This window comes from Passer domesticus, chromosome 9 (genome assembly GCF_036417665.1).
Source record: "Passer domesticus isolate bPasDom1 chromosome 9, bPasDom1.hap1, whole genome shotgun sequence".
In the NCBI taxonomy this organism is placed as follows: domain Eukaryota; kingdom Metazoa; phylum Chordata; class Aves; order Passeriformes; family Passeridae; genus Passer; species Passer domesticus.
The window spans coordinates 44,855,508-44,872,389 of NC_087482.1; the positions used below are offsets into that span (position 1 = coordinate 44,855,508).

General features: G+C 46.0%; 1 long non-coding RNA gene across 1 annotated transcript in view; it reads right to left on the minus strand.

Annotated features, from left to right (window-relative positions):
- LOC135308226 (uncharacterized) overlaps nucleotides 1–16,882 on the minus strand; it is a 110,341-nt gene that overhangs the window by 69,271 nt on the left and 24,188 nt on the right. The window contains exon 2 of the long non-coding RNA XR_010368764.1: nucleotides 3,956–4,110. This is a non-coding gene — a long non-coding RNA (uncharacterized LOC135308226). The remainder of the gene's footprint in view (nucleotides 1–3,955; nucleotides 4,111–16,882) is intronic.

The window sequence follows — 16,882 nt, forward strand, 5'->3', positions numbered from 1 at the left end:
ACTTCATTCAAGGAGATAACCTAGAAAGGGCTGTTTTTAACATAACTATTGGTGCTTAATCAATTAAGCAAATTGAACCTCTGGATTTTGGACAAAACACTCAGGGCAGGTGTGGCATTATCCCTTCTGGTTCAATCCAGGTTTCCATGTCTCTGGGAATTCCTAGGGATGTAATAACCATGAGTGTTAATTAAAACCAGGTCGAGGTGTCACAGGGAAGGTGTGACAGCAAAAAGGGGACAAGCCCAGGAGTGGCACCTGTGCCTCTGCAGCCTGAGAGATTTGCAGATTATAGATGGTACACAAAGAACAACTTCATGGTGGGTGTTTTGTGAAAAGATTTACAGGTTTGGAGTGGCTCAGGTGTTTAATTGCACTTGATGGGAGCTTGAATTGCCTGGGAAGAGCTGGGAGCACAGCAGGAGCCCAGAGGTTCAGGGAGAAACCTCTTATGTTATATTATCATGTGTATAACAATTAGTATAGAATTGAAAAATATATAAATAAGTGCCACTTGATGGGGACTTCAATTGCCTGGGAATATCTGGGAGCAGAGTCCCCAGCTGGTCACACAGGCTGTGGGGAGAAATCCTCCTGCATTATTTCATCATACACATAAAACTCCATTTACTAATTAACAGAGCCACGTAGAACTAATCTAGAACAACAGAGGTAATATTTCTGCTTGGCTGATTGCTTCATCTAGCATATAAATAAAACAACTCTTAAAGAACAACTTAGAAGAAAAGAACTCTTAGAAGAACAAAGGAACAACACTCCTGCACAAGCGGGGTGGATAAATCAGGCACAAGTGACACGTGAGGACAGGCCTGGGGACAGCTGGCAGCACATCTGGATATCCTGGGGACAGACAAACCCCAGAGTGGGCCTGTGACAAAGCACCTCAGGTGTTTTAGCTCAGACATGGGCAGAAGGGGCCAGAGGAAACAATTCAGCCCTAAATATTTTCCCTGTTGGCTTCCCACCCTGGTGGGAGCCCTGTTATTTATATGCATGAATGATTTCTTCCTCTATTACCAGTTACCTCCTTTGATTAAATGTATTAGTGCCTTTTAAGTTATTTCAAGGCTACAATCATTTTGAAATTAAATGATCCTTTGAGTACCCTTTGGGAGCTGAATGCTAAACTGGCAGTTCCATAATGCAAAAAAGAATGGTGGTTGTGCTCATTTTATTTAATTAAACTGCACTCTTGATCAAGCAAACCAAGTGGGAGAATATTAAACTTATTTTTTACTCCTAGAAAAGAAGAGAAATAAAAAACTGGACATTCTATTGTCACGGTCAAATGTTGTCTTGATTCAGCTGACACCTAAACTGTTGTGTCAGGCAGCTGTAATTTCATTCAGCAAAGATCCCAAAAGAACATTTCTGGGTTTTTCCCTGCTGCTGATCGATTATGTCCAAGTAGGAAACACTTTAAAAACTTTTCTCCCTTCAAGCTTTGCAAAAGATCTGAATTTAAATGGCACTTTTAAGGCTCTTTGGAGGCCAAGTACAACAGCAGCCTGGCTTTTGAAGAGCACACAAAAATACTTCTGGCCCCAAAGAAAGGAATGAAGTGACAAAAAGAGGAAGATAAAAGCAATTCCAAGTCCCAAACCTACAGAATCCCCTCAGTCCTGGCCTATTCTTTAGAACTAAACCTCATTTTGCAAATCAAAGGACCAGCTGCTAAACTTGCCTTAAAAAAAGAGGTAGGTCCTGAATGCAGGGCTGAGAGAGTCCCAGGCTGCCATCAATCAGTCCCTCAGGTCCCCCTGCTCCCACCAGGAGTGTCCCCATCCCCGGACCCCAATCCTGGGGCTCCAGTGCCCAGGGATGCTCTCCCATCACTGAATCAGTGCCTGGAAAATAAACTTGCTGTGAGGAACCTCGTGGGCTTCACCCTCAGGAGGTGGCTCAGCTCCATCAGGGCTGAACAAATGTTGTACCAAAAAAAGCCAAATGTCACTATTTAGAGAGAGCAGTGTGTATCCTCACATATGGAATTGGTGGTACTGGAAAAGGGACAAAAGAAAGAAAAAAAAATTTCTTTGGTCAAAACTTAAAAATCCCAAATTTCACATAGAAGCCTTCAAAGTCGATTAAAAACAATTCTCCAAACATTCCCAGCTTTCACTCGTGCTTAACAACTGTTTCCCTCTGTGAAAAGGCACTTCAAATTGCATTTGCACTTCTGCCTGGATGTTTTATTTCCCTTTGTGATCCAAGTGATCGCTGCTTTGTAAGATTCATCCTGGGCAATTAATATATCAAGCAGAGAATGGCACCAGGGGCTTCCCCAAAGAGATTTTGGCAGCTCGGGGTTCACTGGGAGCTCCTGCCCGTAGGTCCCAGCCCTCTGGAAATTATTAAACAGCACAAGGATGTCACAGAATTAAAGCCCCTCAGTTAAAATGAACATGGCACTTCGTGCACCAGGAGCCAACGTGTGTTCCACCTGATAAAAATCTCAGCTCTGCAGCCCCAAACAACAGGTGCTGGGTGATAAAAGTCAAGACAAAAGTGCTAAAGCCTCTCACATACTTTCCCCAATTTCTACAGCAACAGAGCTGTGACAGAGGGCTCCTGACTGCTCAATTTGATGGCCAGGCAGACTTATAAAAGCTGAGTTTCCTAGGGGAAGGCATAATGAAATCAATGCGCTCATGAATATGGATGGCAGGCCGGGGCCATCTGTTCGCCACCAACATCTTTTCTTAAAACAAGTTTCAAATATTTCGCCAGAGACGTCTGGTATCTTTATTTCCACGGATAAAATTAGACCTTGGATTTTCACCATCTCCGGTCATTAAGTGCTATTGTTATGGAAATGTGGGGTGTTTTTTTCCCTCCACTGATAATCAAAAGATTGAGTGATAAAACAGTTTGAGAAGTTCAGGTGGAGATTTCATCGGTGTGGAGGAGCTTCACAATATTGACAGTCAGGGCACGCCGTGTGTAATGTAAATATAACTTCTGTGTCCTCCCCCCGGGGAAGCAGAGCCTGGGATGTCCTGCCCTCATTTGTATCCTGCATCCATCTGATTTCCTCTCCTTCCCACAGAAACATCACAAGGCATTTTTATTCTGCACTCATGAGCCTGGTGAGGATTTGCGTGATTGGGTGGAGGAGCTGCTGCTCTGGGTGGGGATGGGAGAGATCCAGGAGAGATCCAGGAGAGATCCAGGAGCCATCCAGGATCTCCTGGGATTTGCCAGGAAAGCCAGGGGGGCCCTGGGCTGTGTCTCTGCATTCCCACTCCTGCTCTGGGGGGAAGCTGAGCCTGAACCAGGCAGGGCTGACCCAGAGAGCTCCTGAGTGCCAAACCCAAGATGTGGGAATGGAAAACACAAACCACTGTGGGAACTAACTCCAAACCCTGGAGAAGAGATGATTGAAGGTGATTTTATCACCACAGAAATATTTTGAGGGCAGGTGCCAAGAGGAGAGGGCAAGGCTCTCAGTGGTGCCCAGCCACAAGTGGCAACGAGCACAACGTGAAACACGGGGAGTTCCAGCTGAACGTGTGGAAAAAACCCATTTTGTGGGTGGCAGAGACCTGGAACAGATGCCCAGATTGTGGAGTGCCCTTCCCTGAGATATTCAAACCCACCTGGATTGCTCTGGGTGAACTCACTGAGCAGGGGTTGGACTTGGTGCTCTCCAGAGGCCCCTCCAAACCCAACCCCAATCCCAACCCCAATTCCAACCCCAACCCCAACCCCAACCCAGCCTCGGGTTCTGGGAGTCCCCAGCTCTGGGGCAGCAGGAGCAGAGTTGAAGCCTCTCACAGGAAGGATCTGTCTAAAGCAGGTTGCTCTCAATTACTGTGTTCAGCCTTAATTAATAATCAGCTCCTGGTTACTCAGAGCAACCATGAGGCTGAGGCAGCCCAGATGAACAGAATCCCAACTGCTCCCGGAGAAGTGAGTCTAAGGACACACTCACAGGAAGGGAATTGGCTCCGAGCTCTCCTCCTGGGGTCCCAGCAGCCTGGCCAACGTCAGCACCTGCTCCAGCCCCACGGGCTCCAGCAGTCCTACATTTGATCGCACACACGGTTCCAAACCAGAGCAGATACATGAGGTGTCCTGTGGTGAGCTCTGAAAATAAAAACAGCCCAAAAACCCAAGAAAAAAAGAAATTAATTGAAGTTTTGAATGTTTCAGTCTCACAATATTCCTTTCCATTTCAGCCTATTGGTAGCGTTTGTGTGGCTGTTAAAAATAATAATTCAAAATAAACCCAAGTGAAAAGGTGTGGGAGTAAAAACATTAAAATTGAATATTATCAAAATAGAATTTTTAAAATAAACCTCAAAAGATCAATACCTGCCCAAACCTTCTGATTTTATTGAAGTGAGGTTCTGGTCAAGAAAATGCCCCAAGTGCCTGCTGGATCACCCAGGGATGCTCAGCCCAGCCACGCTCCCCCGGGGGATGGAGAACAGCCCGGGCTCATGGCTGGGGCTCATTTCCCAAATTAATTTCTGCAGCTGATCCTAAACGTGGACAACCTGGGCAGGTTATGCCATAACAGCTTTTCCATTTGCATCCAAATTTGGGACATTATGCTCAACCTGCTCATCCACTTCCACTCAAAGGTGCAGCTTGCTCAATTTGCATAATAACTATCTCCAGCTAATTATCCCCATTTGTTCATGGAAGCAGCCACTTTCTGTAGGGCTTAAAATTACCATAAACTGTGCATAAGATCAAGACAACACCGATTTATCTTATTAACAGTGAAGGAGTTTGTGTGTTAATTAGCAGGGGATTACTTTGGAAATGCATTCAGATGTTCTCAGGACCAGTTCACCTGACAAGCCCCGAGCGCCTCTCAGGATGTGCAGCTCAGGGCTGGTGCAGAGGAGAATCAGAAGCTCCAAGAGCAATGGGTGAGGCCAGGGAAGCACCCAGGGAGTGACCATCCTGGGAATTCCTGGCTGGAAAACAGCCCCACACCGTGTGGGCACTGCAGAGGTACAGAAACCTCTGGGAGGAGTTGGAGAAAAGTGAGATAAAAGTGCTTGCAGCAGAGTGTAGGTAACCTCAGCAAGCTCCTGCCCACAGTAAAATTCATTTTCTGCATTTTTTGGATGGCATTTTGGACAAATTGTTAATAAAGGTGCAAAATTGAGGTCTGTTCTCCCCGAGAGCTCAGTGCCTTGCTGATATTCTCCTACTCTGCTTAGTGAGCAGCTGCTGCAGCCTGCCCTTGCAGCAGCTGTCAGAGCACTTCCCATAATATTCATGGGTGCTCCATGTTTTCCAGCAGCAGGTGGTACAATTTCTGTATCTGCAAACCATCAGCATTCAAATCCAGATTTTTCTCCTTAATAGCTACTACACAGCCACAAAGTGTTATCTTTCCTACCCATATTTTTAATACCCCCAGTAAAAGCCGAAGTGAGGACTTGTATTTAAGGGAAAGATGTTCCCATGAAAGTTAAAGTGAGAATTTCACACTGGGAAAAGATTAGAATAATATAAACTCTCAAGTACAGAGCCATTTACTCTCCATTTTTCCTGTGCCCCAGAAATAGCCTCCTTAATTTTCACTCTGGGGTTCCCACAGGCACCCATGTGGATGCTGGGAATTGGACAAACTCCTTACACAGCCAAAGGAACTCAGAGGCTACAAAGAACAAAAGAAAAGCAGATTGCACTAAACAGCTTTGTTTTTAAAAGCCCCCAAACCCTTTAAAAAGAATTGCAATGTGAAACTCAAACTAAAATAATTATTTGCTGCTTTTCCATCAAAGCCAACGTTGACATTTAATGGAAATGGGCACTTTTCAAGCCAACACTCGTGTGCTGCACTAAATTTCCACAGAAAACAGATCCTCTATCTGTGTCCTTAAAAACCCATGGAATTTTAGCACAACCCCTTCCCCAGTGAAGCCATGAGGCACAGAATGTGGTTCCCATAAACTGCATGGCCATAAATCTTTATTTCCTGGTGGCATGATGGATTTCATAAGACAATGGATTTAACAATCCCTTTTTGCCAACCAGTTCCCTAATTGCTTAGGAAACCCCTTCTGGGTTTTTAGGCATGTCTTAAGGAACTAATTTTCCACAGTGATCCTGAAAAGAGCTGCAGCGTAATTGCCAGGGAGTTAATGGAGTCATTGTGCATATTTTTGTTCTTCATTTTCCTAAGAACAATCTGAGCCTTCCAGAGAGATAATAGAGAATATCAAAGGCATCTTTTACATCAGGTGAGGCTCTCACCACACACCAACCCCATGCAGCTAAAAATTCAATGGCAAAACCTGTATCAGCTGCTCTCCAAAATTGTTTTCCATGTCAATAAAGGAGCAAGTCAGAAATAAATGAAAACACAATGGCCAGAGGTGCTGCTGATTTTCAGCAATCTGCTGGAATTGCTGGCCTGGCTGTATGTGAGGGCACAAAACTCAGAATTATCCCTTCCCTATCCATGGCAGGGGGTTGGAACCAGAATTCCAGAATCATTTAGGTTGGAAAACATCTCCAAGGTCATTGAGTCCCAGCTGTGCCTGATCCCACCTTGTCCCCAGCCCAGGGCACCGAGTGCCACCTCCAGGAATCCCTTGGACACCTGCAGGGATGGGCACTCCAAAGCTCCCTGGGCAGCTCTTCCCAAGGCCTGAGCACCCTTTCCATGGGGAAATTCCTCCTGCTGTCCAACCTGAGCCTCCCCAGCCCAGCCTGGGGCTGTTCCCTGATGATTTCTGAGGTCCCTTCCAAGGAGAACCATTCTGTTTCTGAACATCTCCCACCTCCCTCCCTTTCATCCACAGCTTCCTGGAAATGGTGTTCACTCATCTCATCCCTGCAGGCACAGACACTGCCACCACCACCACCACCATCATCATCATCAGGCATCATTTTGTGCTGGGGGCTCCCAAAAACACCCCCCTGACAGCAACACAGCCTTGCACAGGATCTGTGACCATCACTACAGACCAGCCCAAGCACCAACGAGCCAAGAGCAGCACCAGCTCTTTGATTTTCATGCAAAAAAAAAATGGCTTTTTAAAATTCCAGCCAGGCAGCCATGGGCAGAGTGTGCCACAGGGGGAGAGAGGTGCTCAGCCAGCCTGCTTTGGGGATGCAGATTAGAAAACCCAACTCTTTTCCACAAATGGCCCAGCACTTCCTGCAAAGAATGTTTCAGGCACAAGGCTGATTTTGATCTGAAAGACTAAAGAAACATCAAAGGGAAACACCTGTGGGTATGCAGCAGTGCTCCTAGAACAAGCAGGAATACCAATTGATAAATATTCTGTATAAATATTGAACTGGGAGCCCACCTGAGCCCTGCCCTGCAGCCAGGGACACCTGTGACCAGCCAGCCTTGGGTTCCAGCAGAGCCCAGGCTGCCCCTGAGTCCAGAATCCAGCTCCTGTCCCATCCCAGGGCTTCTCCCTGCGCCCACCTGGGATTTTGCCTCCTTCAGGCTGGGCTGGGCTGCAGATGGGATTTGAGGTGGTGATTTTGGGTAAAGGCAGCCCTGGGGGCGTGGGGCTGTGAGCAACAGCGAGATACAGCAAAAATGATCACAGACCCCGGCTGAAACCAAAAGGACAATCATCCAAAATGGCCAAATTTCACCTGATTTCTCAGCAAAACAGGCAGCAAAAAGCACAAGGCTTTACACAGCTTCCAGCAAGGACTTCCCACAGCCCACAAAATTCATTTTGATTTCTCTTGTGCAGTGCTGTTTTCAGCTGCAGCCCGGGAGCAGAGGGGGGTGCATGGTTTCATTTCAAACTCTGCAGTTTCAGGCTGGCACTCCCCAGTTCTGAGCAGCTCCCTTCACAGACCAGCATCGTTTCTAATCTCACCCTGAGCAAACACTTGTAAATCTGCTAAATGACTCAAATTTGCAGTTTTTCTCCCTCTCGGTTTGCTGGATTGCTGTCTCAAACAGTTTCTCTGCCCAGTCAGATTTTCAAAGCAAGTTTATAAAGCGAGCATCTGTTGATAATCTAATAAGTCTGGAAAGAAAATATTTCTCTTTTCCACACAATGCTGGGAAAACCTTGAAACTTGTAAACAAGCAGGGGATGTGACAGCAGCAATTGGTTTCTGTTAACAGCAAAATACAAAGGAAGGAAAATATGAGTAGAAAAAGTATCTCTGTGCATATTAATATGGTTTTTGTAGCAAGGCACTTTCATGAAGTTTGACTCAGTGTTGTAATTAAAATGTTCTGTAACGGTGGTAATTACCCCATCAGGTAAGGCACAATGGATGGCAGAGCAAACCTACAATGTAATGATTATTTCCAAGTTGCATCTCAATTTTTGTGCATTTTAAACACCTCCCCTGTTCCTGGGAAAGGGATTTTTAACAGGGCCCAACACGTGAGAGTGCAGCCCCAGCCTGGATTTTTGTGGGATTTTTGTTACCTTTGCTTTTCTTTTTTAATAAACTGCAGCCTTTTGAAGAGAACTAATTCTACTTCTAGATGAAGTGATGAAATTTCATCCAATTAAACCCCACCTGAGCACACCTTGATGGTGCAGAGAGAGAGGCTTCTCCCAGTTCTCCCCACCACAGAGCATCTCTGCCTTCAGGAGCACAAAACCCCAGGAAACTTCTGGAAACCAACCCAGAACATCCCAAATGTCACAGAAATGACAAAGCCCTTTCACTTTGCAAACGGTTTCGAGGCACATTGACCTTGGGGTGGTAAAATTTCCTTTTTTTGGGGAAGGAGTGGGGTGTTCAGTCCCATATTAAACCAAGGTAACACAAAGCATCAGAGAATTCCTGCAATTCAGAGAGTTCTGGGGTTTGAAGCCTTCACAAAGCATTTTGAGTGCTGCAGCAAGATGAATTATCTCCCATTTCTTGTATCAAACCCTGATGTCATGTCTGGAAAAACACTAAACCCTGTCAATTATTTCTGTCTTCCTAGGTTCCAGCAGTCCTTTGCAAGCTCGTCCAGCAAGAAAATAACCCCTTTCACTTTGGAAAGGGGCAATAAAGATGATGGATGCTTTTTGGAGTTTATTTTTGCTGTGTCCATAAACATTCCCCTAATAGCTCATCACAGCTGACGAGGAGCTTGGCGGAGCCAACTGCTGTTGACTGAAAATATCTGACAATTTTTTTTTCTCTCCCAAGCTTGCTGTACAGAAGCAATTATTTATATTTGAATAGCACTCTCCTGTGATCAGGAAATATATATATATTTGTCATAATTAACACAGGGCCCGCCACGCAGGCACCGTTAATGAGCTTTTATTTAAAAAAACTATTTTAGTCCCTTTCACTCCAGGGGCATCAGGAGAGGCCCGAGATGTTTATCTGGCACACTTCATTTTCCCCTACACACCAAGAAAATTAAATCACTGAACCAAATTCAAGGCAAGAGCTGAGGAATCATCCCCTTGGTTTTCTTTATTACCCCCAGGATGCTCCCAAAGGCAAAAGAGAAGCCCAGAATGGTTTGGGTTGGAAGGGACCTTAAAGCTCCTCCAGCTCCAGGCAGGGACACCCTCCACTCTCCCAGGATGCTCAGCCCTGAATTCCTGCTCTCCTTGCTAAGGATCACTGGAATGATGCCAGATGGCTTTACCAAAACTGCTTTTGGATAATTATTTTTTCATTATTACTGTATTTTTAAATGGCTGTTTTTATCTTTCTACCCTTGAAGAAAATGCCACTAAAGGAAATGAGACCCACCCAAATGTTGGTGTTTGAGAGACACTGGAGGAAAGAACAGGTGCAGCATTTTAAAATACCAACATTTATAGTGATACCTGGATTTCTGGGAGTGAAGAAAAGGTGAAGAACATCTTTGAGCAGCTCCCACCACAAGCTGTACATTCAGAAGGAGCAGACAAGAGCAGGGCCTGATAAAAATGGGATCTCCCAGCTCTGCCCTCTGGAATATGGAAGAGAACATGGTCAGGGACCCACCACCTTCCTGTCCAGCTCCCTGGTGCTCCTCAGTATGGGACAAAATGTGAATTTCTTGCCATAAGTAATGATAATGCATTTAATAGCTCTGTATTTAACCCTGGCACTGTGTGTTCCATCTGCCTTTAACCCTTCCTTGCCTCGCTCTGGAAGCAGGCTGAGGTAAGTAACCTGCAAGGCAAGCACACTGCTGTCACTTAGCAACCTGAAACGGGGCTTGGAACAAAGATCTTCATTTCTGGAACCATTTAAGAGCCGTGCCTGGGCAGGGCTGAGGTTTTAGGCATGGCACAACCCCAGCCCCTCCTGCTGCTGCTCCTCTCCAAGGCTGCCTCTGAGCTTTTCACCCTCACCCAAACCTCCTAAACTTTATGGCAAGGAGCAGGAAGAGAATCAATAAATGAGGCCAACTGGCATTATTTTGTGGCTGTTTGAGCCAGTCTGTTCCAGAGTGCCCAAAGCAGAGTGCTGAAGCAGAGAGCAGCTCCCTTTGTGCCCATACAGACCCCACCAGCTGCTCTGCCTGTACTTGGGATCTTGGAATCTCCTCCTGCCCTGCTCTGGTGGCCGTGCCCAAGGACAGGGCAGCAGATCCTGCTGAGGTGGAGGAGCTGGAGCAGGTTCCTCCCGTCCCCTCCTGTCCCATCAGGCTCCTGAGCCACCCAGAGCCCTGGATGGGAGCTGGAAATGCCCAGCACTGAGCTGGGAGTGCCCCGGGGGACAGGGGCAGCCCCAGGAGCTCCTTCCCCACCAGGTGAGAGAGCCAAGAGCCTCTGCTGACTGCTCTGCATCTTCCCCTTGCCTGAGCCAGCCATGCTTAATTACTGCCAGCTTTAATTACTGTCCCGGGCTCCCAGAGGGCTTTGATTCCCTCAGATTTCACATCTCATCCCCACTCCTTCCCTGCAGCAGCTCCAGCACACCTCTGGTTTTGCTGGAGCAAACTGAGAATTCCCATTAAGAGAATGAAGCTGGAAATTTGGGGGTGCTGCCTGCTCCTCACCACAGGTCAAACCTGCTTTAAGGGGCAATTTAAAGCCAAGCATCCACCAGAAATGTGTCATTTTTCGTGTGCTGGAAACAAATGCTGCTCACCCTTCTCTACTGGAATCCTCCCATATACATGAGGGGAACTAACTTAGATACATCCCTGGTAAAAAATTAACATAGGCAGGAGAGAATAAAATACAGAGAGAAAAATGGAAAAGGGAAGTAAAGAATCCACAGCCATTATAATGCCTAAAAAACCAGATTTGCCTTCTAAATATTCTTTCTCAAGGAAACACTCAGGATGACTTTTACCTCTTAAATCCCATGAACCAAACTGAACAATTCAAAAACCAATGACAGGATGTAAAATATATGCTATAATGTAGCAGAGCAAGCCTGTGAGCCCTAACTACAAAGCACTGCCTCTAATCAAAGCTTAATATTCTAATTCAAACTATTATTATTATTGCTATGTTTCTGTCTTGGCAAAAACCATTTCTTCTTATGTATTTTTTAAAATTTCAACCATTTCTTCTTATGTATTTTTAACAATTTTGTATGTATTTTTAACAATTCAATTGTTCAGGACAATCAAAAATGCCATATGTGATCAAAGATTTATAAAAATTAAGCCTGAGTTTGTATTTAAAATCTTGTCACTGCAAGGCATCAGTTCACTGCATTTTGCCAAGTCACAATAAAGATGAATTTTAAGATGAAGCTTTCCCACACAAAGATCTGGATATACTTCATGGGGAATGAAAAAATTTATTGTTGGCCTCATTTTATAATGAAACAGAGACAGACAGGAGCTACCCAAAACAGAGCTCTGACAGCAATTTACAGGCTTTATATGCAAGTGGAGCTAATCCTGTAAGTAGACTTCCAATTCCTGCAGGAGATGGGAATTAGGTGGCATTTGAGTTCAGATGAGACATGTGGAACTGTCTGGCATCACTGTGAACAAAGGCAGGGAGTTTTAGGGTGAGGCAGCAGAAGTGCATCAACACCTCACTGCCAAATCCCACTGCAGCACAAGCCCAGCAGCTTTGGAGGTGGCCAAATCCTGCCAGTGCTCTCCTGGGATGGTGAAAATCCTGATTTCACCAGGATTTTTCACCAGGATGGTAAAACCTGCCTGATTTCAGCCCCCAGGAGCAGTTCCCAGCCCCTGACCATTAGTGAGCTCCTGAAACCACGAGCCAGCCCCATGGAGCATGACCCTTCTTGGATGATTTCCACCAGGGCCTGTCAAGGTTTTAGCTTTGCCTGCAGTGGGACTGCAAAGTGCCCTTGTTGAACTTGAGGTTCAGAAAATATCAACGTAAAAGCCAAATAGGAAAAAGGTTCTGAGTGAAGTGCTTGGAGCAGAAGCTGGAAAGAGGCAGCAGAACAGAGCACAGCCACAAACCAAACGTGGAGCACAGCACAGATGAGCAAAGTTATTGACAGAAACATTACCAGGCCATGCCCAAATGCCATTTTCCTCTTGCAATCACAATTTATAGGTGGGGTGTTACCCATCAGATGGGCAGAGGGCTGTGCCACACATCCAGGTGACCAAGTGCAAGGAGAGCTTTCCTTGGAACCAGCATTCATCCATGAACACACAGCAGGAAACACTTTCCCTTACAACAACATTAGTCAGGCCACGTGCAAGGTGTCTCCAGTGAAATTCAACGAGGTTCAGGCCTTTTGGAAATCCATAGGAGCCCCTCCTGTGGATTGGGTGGGTGTGGGACAAGGCTGGTGCTGCTGCCACACCCACACTGAGGGAAATGGGCTCTCATCCAGCCAATTTCTATTGCTTAAATTAATTTACCACACCTTAACTATGAAGATCTGCAAAGAATTCTACTCCTTCCTGTCCTTTTTAAACCCTGTACATATTTTCCCTGGCTAAAATGTGTGAAACACTCGAGAGGCTCAGCCAAATCCCAATCTGGCAACACCCTACAGGTTCACCCACGGTCTCCTGGCACCACTGTTCAAAAACTCCCTCAACATAATGTCTGAAAAAAAATCACAGGTCAAAAATTAGACAGCTTACAATTTATCCTTACCTCCTATTCACTTTTGCCCTTCAAAAGAACTCAGCCCTGGGGAGCTGACAAATAAAGATAAATTACCCCTCTGCAGCGTTCTCTCTAACTAAGCCATTGTGGTGATTAAATGAGCCTTAGAAGCCAAATTCAGCTTTGATAGCTGAAATTGGGGGAATTTTTTGCATCTTTACAAATACAAAGCTCGCAGTTTCCTGGGAGGAAGGGCTGGATTTAAGAAATTTCCTGGGTTAGCATTTTGGGGCAGTTACAAACTCACCTTCATGGCTCAGCCACGAGTGGTGGGTGCTGAGGTGATTTAGGGATGCAGCTCTAAATGTGGAATAACATCTGGAAATGTCCAGGTTGGACAGGGCTTGGAGCAGCTTGGGGTAGTGGGAGATGTCCCTGGCCATGGGAGGGGTGAATGGGATGGGGTTTGGGTCCCTTCCAACCCTAAAAATTTGGGATTTCTTTGGGATAAAAGCCCATTGAGGCCTCCTCTTATCCAAGGCAAACCCTGTTCCAGGGATGGGACCTGTCACAGCATCAAGGACACCACCAAGCAATGCTTAAAAAGAAACCTCGAAGAACAACTGAAAATACAAATAAACCAAAAAAAAGTTCAGAGAAAAAGTGAAAAATGCTCAAGCTGGTTTAGCAGGAAGACTGAGAGATGGCTTGATGATATGGCCTTGATTAATTTTAGGGAAAAAAATCAGTACTGGAGGGTTGTCCAATCTCACACTGGAAGTTGCAAGGGGAATAAATGGCTGGATGCTGGAAAAATTCAAATGGGAACGTCCAAGTGAACTCAATCAGCACAGACAACACCAAGCTGAGGAGCAGGGACTCCACCAGCACAGGGTGTGCTGGAACCAAAGCTGGGGGCCTCCAGTTTTGGACCTGTCATTTCTCAAAAAAAATGCATTGCTGTGCACAGGTATTCCAAATGAATGCAAGAGAGGAAAGTATGCACCTCTGCACACCTATGTATTATATATGTATATTATATTGTGTATATATACCATATTGCATAAATATATAAATTATAAATATACATTAGAAGTATAATATATTGCAATGTATTATATACATAATACACATTATATATACTCATTATAAATATATATCCATTATAAATGTAATATACATTATAAATATAATATACAGGAAGGAAAATAAAAAATTTGTACACCCATGTGCTTCATTTAGAAGGAATTGCAGTGAGATTTAGTAAAACAAAGGGGGTTTTTGTCCCCCAGAAAATGAGAATTTTATCCAAGCAGAGCAAAATAGATGCTGCACTTGCAGTTTGAGGTGTGAGACAAGACAAGTCTCATTATCCTTCTTTTTAGCCAGAATTCTGTTGTGCTCAAGAGATCAAGGTGCATAGAGAAAAATATATTAAAAAAGAGGATATTAACCCACACACATTTTTGCCCCTTCCAATGACTCTAAGAACTCATTAGGTAAGCTCTGCTGCACTGGTAATTAGGTTCAGAGCTGGTGTCAGTGGTGTAATGGGTTATTGATCACTGAAGTTCTCAAAGAACTTCTTCATGGTTCTGGGAGTTTGGGAAAAAAAAACCAACCTAAACCCCATGAAGTGAGTGCTAGCCTTGCTAAATTTGATTTTCATTACATATTACAAGTCTTGTTACACTTCCCAACCCGAAGCTTTCATTTCTCCCCAGCAACAGTTTTATTTTAAGCTTCCAGACGTCTCTGTTGGCCATTTGGGCTGGGGATTAGATTTTTCACCTGTCCCAGGATTATTGGGGAGAGCTATTTTTTATTTTCTCAGGGTTTTTTAAGAGACAGCGCGTGCCTGGGGATGCAAAAATAAGCTGTGGGATGGTGTCAGCTGCCAGAGCCACGGCGGTGGTCTGCACTGAGACCACCCTGCTCATACCCTGCTTTATAAATATGTCCATATAGATCTGTGGGGATATATATATAAATATATGTTTATAAATCTCCCCAAAAGCCACATCCACATGACTTAAATCCCTCCAGGGATGGGCAGCCCCTTCCAATACCTTCTCCATGAAGGAATTTTCCCCAATGCCCACCCCAGCCTGAGCCGTTCCCTCTCCTCCTGTCCCTGTTTCCTGGAGCACAGCCTGACCCCCCTGGCTGTCCCCTCCTGGCAGGAGCTGTGCAGAGCCACAAGGGCCCCCCTGAGCTCCTTTTCTCCAGGCTGAGCCCCTTTCCAGCTCTCTCAGGAGTTCTCCAGCCCCTTCCCAGCTCCCTCAGGAATTCTCCAGCCCCTTCCAAGCTCCATTCCCTGCCCTGGACTCCTCCAGCCCCTCCATGTCCTTCCCACGAGGGTCCCAAACCCCATCCCAGCATTAAAGGTGTGGCCTCAGTGCCCAGCACAGGGGGAATCTCCCAGTTTCCCACTAATCCAAACCTCACCATTGCTCCTGAGAGCAAATCCCATCCCAGGAACTTCCTGCATCCCTCCCCAGTGCCCACCAATCCCTGCCCACAGTGCAGGAGCTTTAGTGAAGATTGTGCCACTGCCAAGTGATCACCACATTTAATTGACATGTTATAAATTGCCAGGTAATTGTTCTGTGCATTTCTCAGCTCACAGCTCCATCACTGCTGAAACCCTGCAAGGGTTTGATCCAGATATGGAAGAGGGGAAGGTGATGCCACAGTGCCCTTCAGGCCTGGGAGAAGGTGCTGCAAGATGCAGTCATCAATTAAATGCTGAAGGGAGACTGCAATGATCACAGTTACAGGGACAGAACCCCCAGCAGAATTTCAGCAGGCTGCAATGGCCCCTTTGCATCCAGGATGGAGAGGAGAGCCACAGGAGCTGCTTGGGAAGGGAGAGGTTCCTCCTCGAGGGAAGGGATTTGGGTCCCACTGCCACAATTCCAAACTGCTTTGTTCTGACTGCATCCAAGCAGCGATGCCAAAGCTGCTGCCAAGGCAGGAACAAGAGAAGGGCAGGGCAAGTTTGGTACCAGAACCTGCTACCAGAAGTGCCAGCATTGGGCAGGGGGTAACTGTGCATTAAGCAAATTGCAATTTGTTATTCTGTTCTTTTTTGTCAGCTTAATGAAAAAACCAAAGGGCTCTTTGCTCTTTAACACTGTCATGGCCATGGCTTTATTTTAAATGCCGTGTAATTATACCAGCAAGCACAGTTAATCTCCCAGTTGGAGCTGGGAATGGTGGCCCAGCCATCCCAGTGGCTCATTCCCTTCTCCCAGCCCTCCTGCAGCAGGAGCCAGCAGGGCAGCACGGGGGGCTTGCTGGAATCCTGCACAAACCTGAGCTGCAAGAAGGCTGAAGCCACATCAGGTTTTCCATTTCCCTCTCTGACAGAGCAAAGCAGCTCAGTGTGCCCACAGGGACAGGCAGCTCCTGCACTGCCACCCCTGCTCTGCTCAGGAGAGGACAGGGGGTGATCCCTCACCCCAGGGTTACCCCAGCAGATTTGCACGATCACAAAACCAGAATATTCTTTATAAAGCACAGGGTGGTAAGAGCCATAAATACCAGGCTGTGCTTGCACAGCCGGGCCAGGAACAGGGCAATAAATATTTCTCCCAGTTTGTTCCCTCCATTTTAAATTGAAAGAGGACAGCATTAGGTTGGATTTGGGAAGTGGGCAGCCCTGGCACGGGGTGCCCAGAGCAGCTGGGGCTGCCCCTGGATCCCTGGCAGTGCCCAAGGCCAGGCTGGGCACTGGGGCTTGGGGACACCTGGGACAGTGGGAGGTGTCCCTGCCATGGCAGGGCTGGGATGATCTTTTAGGTCATTTCCAACCCCAACCATTCCATGGCTCAACAAATATTTTATTCCAAACAAAGGATTTTGTACATTTCCTGCAATGCTAAAAAGACCCTGAAGTTGTGGCTCTTCTCTAGAAGCATCTCCTTGCAAGAAGTCAGAACTGCCTT